Genomic DNA, 7,066 nt, shown 5'->3' on the forward strand with positions numbered 1-7,066 from the left:
CACAAATGGTGGGACTCTGCATCGTGTACAACCAGAGATATAAAAGTTGTACTCCATTTGTGTACAATGAAATAAAATGCATTCTGCTGTCATGTATAACTGAATTAAAAAATTTAAAAATGTATTTAAAAAAGTTAACTACAAAAAAAAGTCTAGTCTGTGCTAGTGACTGTTACTACAGATACAGCAGGGATAAAACCTCCTAGATAGAATGTTGGTATAAGGGGAAGGGAGAGGAGCGAGTTTGGAGAGGCTGCATTATACAAGGAGGTCAAAGAAGGCCTTACTGAGAAAGTGACATTTGAGCAAACAGGAAAGAGAAATGGTGGTGAAGGACAACGGAGATGTTGAAGGACCCAGACAGCAAGGGCCTAAGGCCATCTGTGGATGGGTACTGGACTGTGGGGTATACAGGGAGCTGCTAGAGGGTGGAAGAATATAAGTGGCACAACCGGATCATTCTCAAAAGATCTAGATCACTCTGGCTGCTGTGGGTTCAATGCCTCCATCTTCCAAATTGGCAGCAAATATTATTTATCAGAGTTTTTTCTGAAAGAATTCTATGTCATATAAATCACAGATATGATACCTGTGACAAAGAAAAGACTTAGACACGTTTAATTTTACAGAGCTCAACTGGGCAAAGAATGATGGATAAATCAGGCAACCTTCAGAACTAGAACAGGTTCAAAGAACACCTAGAGGCAACATAGTCAGAGGGCATTCCGGACAGAAAATGGAAGTGAGGTTTGGAGACAGCTTAATTTGGGACAGTTCACTGTTTGCCTTATTTGAATAAGTTGGCTGTCTGTGATTGACATCTCCCGTGATTTGCCTGAGAATCAGCCATTTGTTTATTTTTTAACTGATTGTAATTTGTTATATATGACAGTGGAATGCATTTCAATTCATATTACACATATATAGCATAATTTTCATATCTCTGGTTGTACACAAACAGAGTCACACCATTCATGTACTTTAAGTAATGATGTCCATCTCATTCCATTCCCTTTCTACCCCCATGCCCCCTCTTTTCCTCTCCCTCCCCTTTGGCCTATCTAGAGTTCATTGATTCCTTCTATGCTCCCCCCCACATCCTCATTATGAATCAACATACTTATATCAGATTAAACATTTGGCATTTGGGTTTTGGGGATTGGCTTATTTCATTTAGCACTATATTCTTCTACTCCATCCATGCAAATGCCATGATTTTATTCTCTTTTAATGCTGAGCAATATTCCATTGTGTATATATACCACATTTTCTTTATCCATTCATCTATTGAAGGGCATCTAGATTGGTTCCACAGTTTAGCTATCTATTGTGATTTATGCTGCTACCACATTGATGTGGCTGTGTCCCTGTAATATGCTGTTTTTAAGTCCTTTGGGTATAGACCGAGGAGTGGGATAGCTGGGTCAAATGGTGGTTCCATCCCAGTTTTCCAAGAAATTGCCATACTGCTTTCCATATTGGCTGCACCAATTTGCAATCCCACCAGCAGTGTATGAGTGTGCCTTTTTCCCCACATATAGCTCAGTTGGTAGAGTGCTTGCCTCACATGCACAAAGCCCTGGGTTCAATCCCCAGCACCACAAAAAAAAAAAAAAAAAAAAAAAAAAAATCAGCTATTTATTATAAGAGTGTATTCCTAGCTAGGTTTTCAGGTAGTTTACGTACTAAGTTAGGTTGAGGTTCATTATTACAGAGGACTCAAATACAGAGGCATCCTCAGGTCACATTTCATTTAACACACTATTAGGGCTTGACAGTTCTGGGATTCCTTGGGCCCTACAGTGGACATAAACTGGCCAAGTTCTCAAATCCATCAGGTAAAGGAACTACCACTGTGACTCTTTGGCAGAGGCAGTGTCCTGAGTCCCACCCCTAGGACTTAGGCTCAGGGATCTGGAATAGAACTGGGAGTCATTTTAGTGACCTGTGTCCCCAGGTGCTGCTCATATAGGTGGCCACAGTCTCCACATTGAGAAAACAGCAGGCTGGACTTTGCAGAGCACAATGTTAAAGCCACTTGCCATGGCAAAGTACAAACCAATGGACTCAGATCCCAGTTTAAAACCCCATTAGCCTGGCCACCGTGGTAGTTGCATTTTAGTAAATTTGCTGACAAACACTTAGAACTGGGAGATCATAAGCAACAATTTGTATGTTCTTGAAAAGCTGCCCCATCTTCCAGCTCTGGCCACATCTCCTAACAGCAGTTATACACCTCTCCTGTGGGCTTCTCATCGATTCATGTGACCCTCCTGGGTTGTGGTCTGTTGGTATCTTAGTCTGCTCAGGCTTCTACAACAGGGTGGCTTAAAAACAACATAAACTTGTCTCTCACAGTTCTGGAGGCTGGAAAGTCCGAGATCAAGGTGCCAACAAACGCAGTTTGTATTGAAGGTCCATTTCCTGGTTCACTGTGTCCTCATATCACAGAATGAGGGACCTCTCTGAAGCCTCTTTTACGAGGGCACTAATCCCTTTCATGAGAGCTCCACCTTCATGACCTAATCACTTCCCAGAGAACCTATTTCTGACTACCATCTGCCATGGATTTTCGGTAGAATAGAAGAAACCGAGATAGGTAGGAATGATATTAAAAAGGAAGGAAACAGAAACTGTAAGTTTAAATCTGAGAAATTCCATGAATCTACCCATCTTTACTCCCAAAGCTGTTTTCCTCCAGCTCTAAATTCTTACAAAGCCCTTGATTCTTAGAGTATTGTGAGTCCAGATGATTAACGCCTATGTGCATTGCTAGCTTATACAACATATTTTCTTTAGACTAAATAAAGCAAAGGGAGATATTGCTAGAGATTTATGGCATGGGTATTTCCAAACATCATAATTGGATGACTGGATGACATCAACCTAGAAATTCTGAGAGAACCAGACTACAATGACCTGCCCTGTGCTTCAGGAGAGAACTGAGGGCTAGGGAATGTGGCCTGGTGCTGGAGTGCCAGCCTAGCATGAGCAAAACCCAGGGTTCAACCCGCAGCATCAAACAAAACAAAAAAATAAAGAGAACTGGGCTCACCAGACTGATGTTACTACCATATCCTTCTCATGTTCACTATTTACATTTCCCTTAAAAAAGAAGAGCCCAAGACCCCTAAAATTTCCCTCTCCCTTGAGTTAGTGTCCTGTTGCATTGCTTGCTTTCCTAAATAAATCTCTTTGCTTTCTTAAATAAATCTCTGTGTCTCTTTTGATACATCCTGAAGTTTCTTTCTGAGGCAAAAATCAAAAAGGGATGAATTGAGGTCCCCTTCTATCTTCTGGGGACCTCCTAGGGCCCCTTTCTGGTGACATATTGAATGTGTCTCCCCAAAAAATCCTCATAGTATGTGGAGGTGACGCTTTAGGAAGTACCTAGGGTCAGATGAGGTCATGAGGTGGAGCTCCTCAATAGGATTCGTGGCTTTGCACACTTGCTTTCCTGCCCTGTGATGCCTCCTACCATGACACAGAAGGAAGCTCTTCACCAGATGCCAACACCTTGATATCAGACTTCCCAGCCTCCAGAGTATGAACAATAAACTCATTTTCCTTATGAAAATAAAGTATGATACATTATTTTACTATAGTAACACAAAAATGGACTAAGACACTATCACATTATGAATCAGATTTCAATATACAAATTGAGGGACAGGGGAACACAAGCATTCAATCTATAGCAGTTGAGTTTGGGACACTGAGGGGATCCTAAGGATGATGTCCACATGTTTTCAAATGACATTCATCAAACAATCCTGTGTGATTTGATCTGGGCTTAATTTTCCACCCACTTAAAAACTAAACTACTGGTTCTGGGGGTGTAGCTCATTGACAGAGGACTTGTCTAACATGCACCAAGTCCTGGGTTCAATACCTAGTACTACAAGAAAAAAAAAATTAAGCTACTACTAAAAGCTCCCAGAGAAGTCACTAAACAATCATGTTAATAAAGTATTAGCATAGTAGTAATTTATGTCTTTCTAATAGCCCCCTTTCAATTCATAAAACGTGTTAACATATATTATCACTAATCCTCTCAATAACTTTATAAAGAAGAAATGTTGAATACAATCATTCCATTTTATAGATGTTAAGACTAAGCCTTAGAGAATCAAGTAAATCAGTTTCCTAGGGCTGCCACAACTAATTACCACAAATTCAGTGGCTTAAAGCAACAGATAGCTATTATTTTGGTGTTCTGGAAGCCAGAACACCAAATTCCTAGCACTGTTAAAACTATTTTTTTCTTGGGTTGAGGCCGTGGCTCAGTGGCAGAGTGCTTACCTGGCATGTGTAAGGCACTGGGTTTGATCCTCAGCACCACATACAAGAATAAGCAAACAAAATAAAGTCATGCTGTCCATCTACAACCACAAAAAAAAAAAAAAATTAAGAAAATTTTTTTCCTTTAAATCTACTTTTCCCTTTCTTTTTTTATATCCAGAATAAGTCATCAGGTATATCAGGCATATTAGGGTGGGTTATATTAGATGACTTATAGCTGACTTCTGAGCAATGGAGTTAGGACTTTTGCTGGTTAAGCTAGAAGGAGTAAGTCAGGTCAGGTCCCGGACAATGCAGACTTCCTTTCTGTCCCTGGAATTGAACTTGCCCTTTATACATTCCAGAGAAGACTCAGGGCTGAGAGAGCGTCCAGAAGGAATATGGGCTTTAAGAGGCCAGAAAGGAGGACTAATACTTTTATCCATGCCTCCCGGAGGACTAAAGGCCCAGGAGGAAGAGGGACTGACCTGAATTTTTGCTGATCAGTCCTGTTTGTGGGGAAGAGAGGAGAATTAGTCTCTTCTAATGAGATCAGCAGATACCTGATTCTGCCCCATGCCAGGCATTTTGTCAGTGGTGAGACAAAGGCAGTGAGGAGCAGCCTCTAACCCTAGCCAGAGAAATGGGCCTGCCTGACAGGATAAATTAACCTTTTACTCTGGCCACTGGGGCACTTACCTGGAGCTTGGAGAAGTCACACAACCTTGGGAATCCTCAGGAGAAGGTGTTTTCAGTTACTCTCTGAAGAAAAGAAAAAAGCCAGAAGGAGTCAGATGCACTATAAGCATAATAATGCCACAGTGATGGTGGAGGCTGAATAGTGGCCCCCAAAGATGTTCCACATCCTCTTCCCAGGTATCCATAACTATTACCTAGAATGGCAAAAGGGACTTGAACAGGTATGATTAAGTTGAGAATCTGGAGATGGGAGGATGATCATGGATCAGCTGGGTAAGCCCTAAATATAACCACAGGTGTTTTTGTTTTAAATACTTTTTTGAGTTGTAAATGGATACAATACCTTTATTTTATTCATTTATTTACTTACTTACTTGTTAATTATGTGGTGTTGAGGATCAAACTCGGTGCCCCCACACGTGTTAGGCAAACACTCTACCATTGAGCCACAACCCCAGCCCCACCGCAGGTGTTTTTAAAAGAGACGAAGAGGGAGATATGACTATAGAAGAAGGAGATTCAATGATGGAAGCAGATAAGCAGAGTGATCTGCTTTGAAGATGGAGGAAGGAGCATAGGTGGTTATGAAAAAAGAAAAAGAAAACAGACCCTCTCCTGGAGACTCCAAAAGGATTCAGCCCTGCTGAATGAACCTTAATGTTAGCCCAGTAAGGCTGATTTGGGGCTCCTGACCTCCAGAATCATGAGAGAATACCTTTGTGTTGTTTCGGGCCACCGAGTGTGTGGTCATTTGTGACTGCAGCCATAGGAAAGAAATACAGGGAGTCACACCGCAGCAAGAATACGTGTGCAGCAGCCTGAGTAGTCTTCAGAAGAAAACAAACTGTCGAGGGGCTGAGGATGTTTAACTCTAAGGGCTTTAAAAAGAAAAATCAACCGCAGATTTGCAGGTGCAAAACCCTGATGATTCCAGCAGCCCCTACCCCCATGAGCAGGAAAGCAGAACCCATGTCAGCAGTGTCAGCTGTGGGAAAAAAGCAGATCCACTGGCTTCCCCACAGCTGCAGCCCAGGGTGGTAGCAGCACATGTCAAGACTGAGCCTTCCTTGGGGGAGGAGAAGAAACTGGGCAATGAGGGAGGAAAGGGGCTCACTGGGGAACCCTGAGGAGGGCAGAAGCAGAGGGAGGCAGGAGGAATAAGGAGGTGGCTGGATACCCCTCACTGCAGTGCTCTCCACCCCAAGAAGCTTGGGCTCAGAAGGAAACCCTTCCTTCCCTCTTCTCTTTTTTACCTCCTATCTCCCTTCCTCCCTCCCTCTTCCTTCTTTTACTTCCAAGTCAAATAAGTTTCCCTATTCACAATAATGTGATTGTTATTATACAGTGGTTCCTCTACTTACAATGGGGCCACATCCCAATAAACCCATCATAAATTGAAAATGTGTTTAATCCACCTAATTTAACCAAGAGAGAATCATATTGCATTATTGCTAGCCTGGGAAAAGATCCAAACTCAAAATTTAAAGAACAGTTTCTATGAAATGCATACCTCTTTTTTGCCTTCATGAAATCAAAAAAATCTAAAGTTGAACCATCATTAAGTCGGAAACCCTCTGTATTATCATTATTAATTTTAATCTAAGATACTTTAAAACATTCAGTAAAAGTAACAAAGGAAATCCCTAAACACTGTCAACCTTTTAATAATTCTACTTCTAGAAATTATTAAAATTTGTCTTGAGATAGTTGCCTCCACATAAATACTATGTCTTTATTAACATAATCCTAATGATCTTTTCAGTGTGATTTTTTTCCCTTTTACATTTTTCACATGGCTTCTCCCTTTTCCTGTCTCCCCTCCAACCACTCCCCTGAGGTAAGCAAATTGCATGTTACTATAGTTTTGTCCAAACTTTGTGTAATCTTTATCATACACAAACACACAATCCTTCACAAAAATTTCACTATATGCCCACATGTTCTCTTTTTGTACATTCTTTTTTGAGAGAGAGAGAGAGAGAATTTTTAAGATTTATTTTTTAGTTTTCAGCGGACACAACATCTTTGTTTGTATGTGGTGCTGAGGACTGAACCCAGACCACACGCATGCCAGGCGAGCGCGCTA

This window comes from Callospermophilus lateralis, chromosome 5 (genome assembly GCF_048772815.1).
Source record: "Callospermophilus lateralis isolate mCalLat2 chromosome 5, mCalLat2.hap1, whole genome shotgun sequence".
NCBI lineage: Eukaryota > Metazoa > Chordata > Mammalia > Rodentia > Sciuridae > Callospermophilus > Callospermophilus lateralis.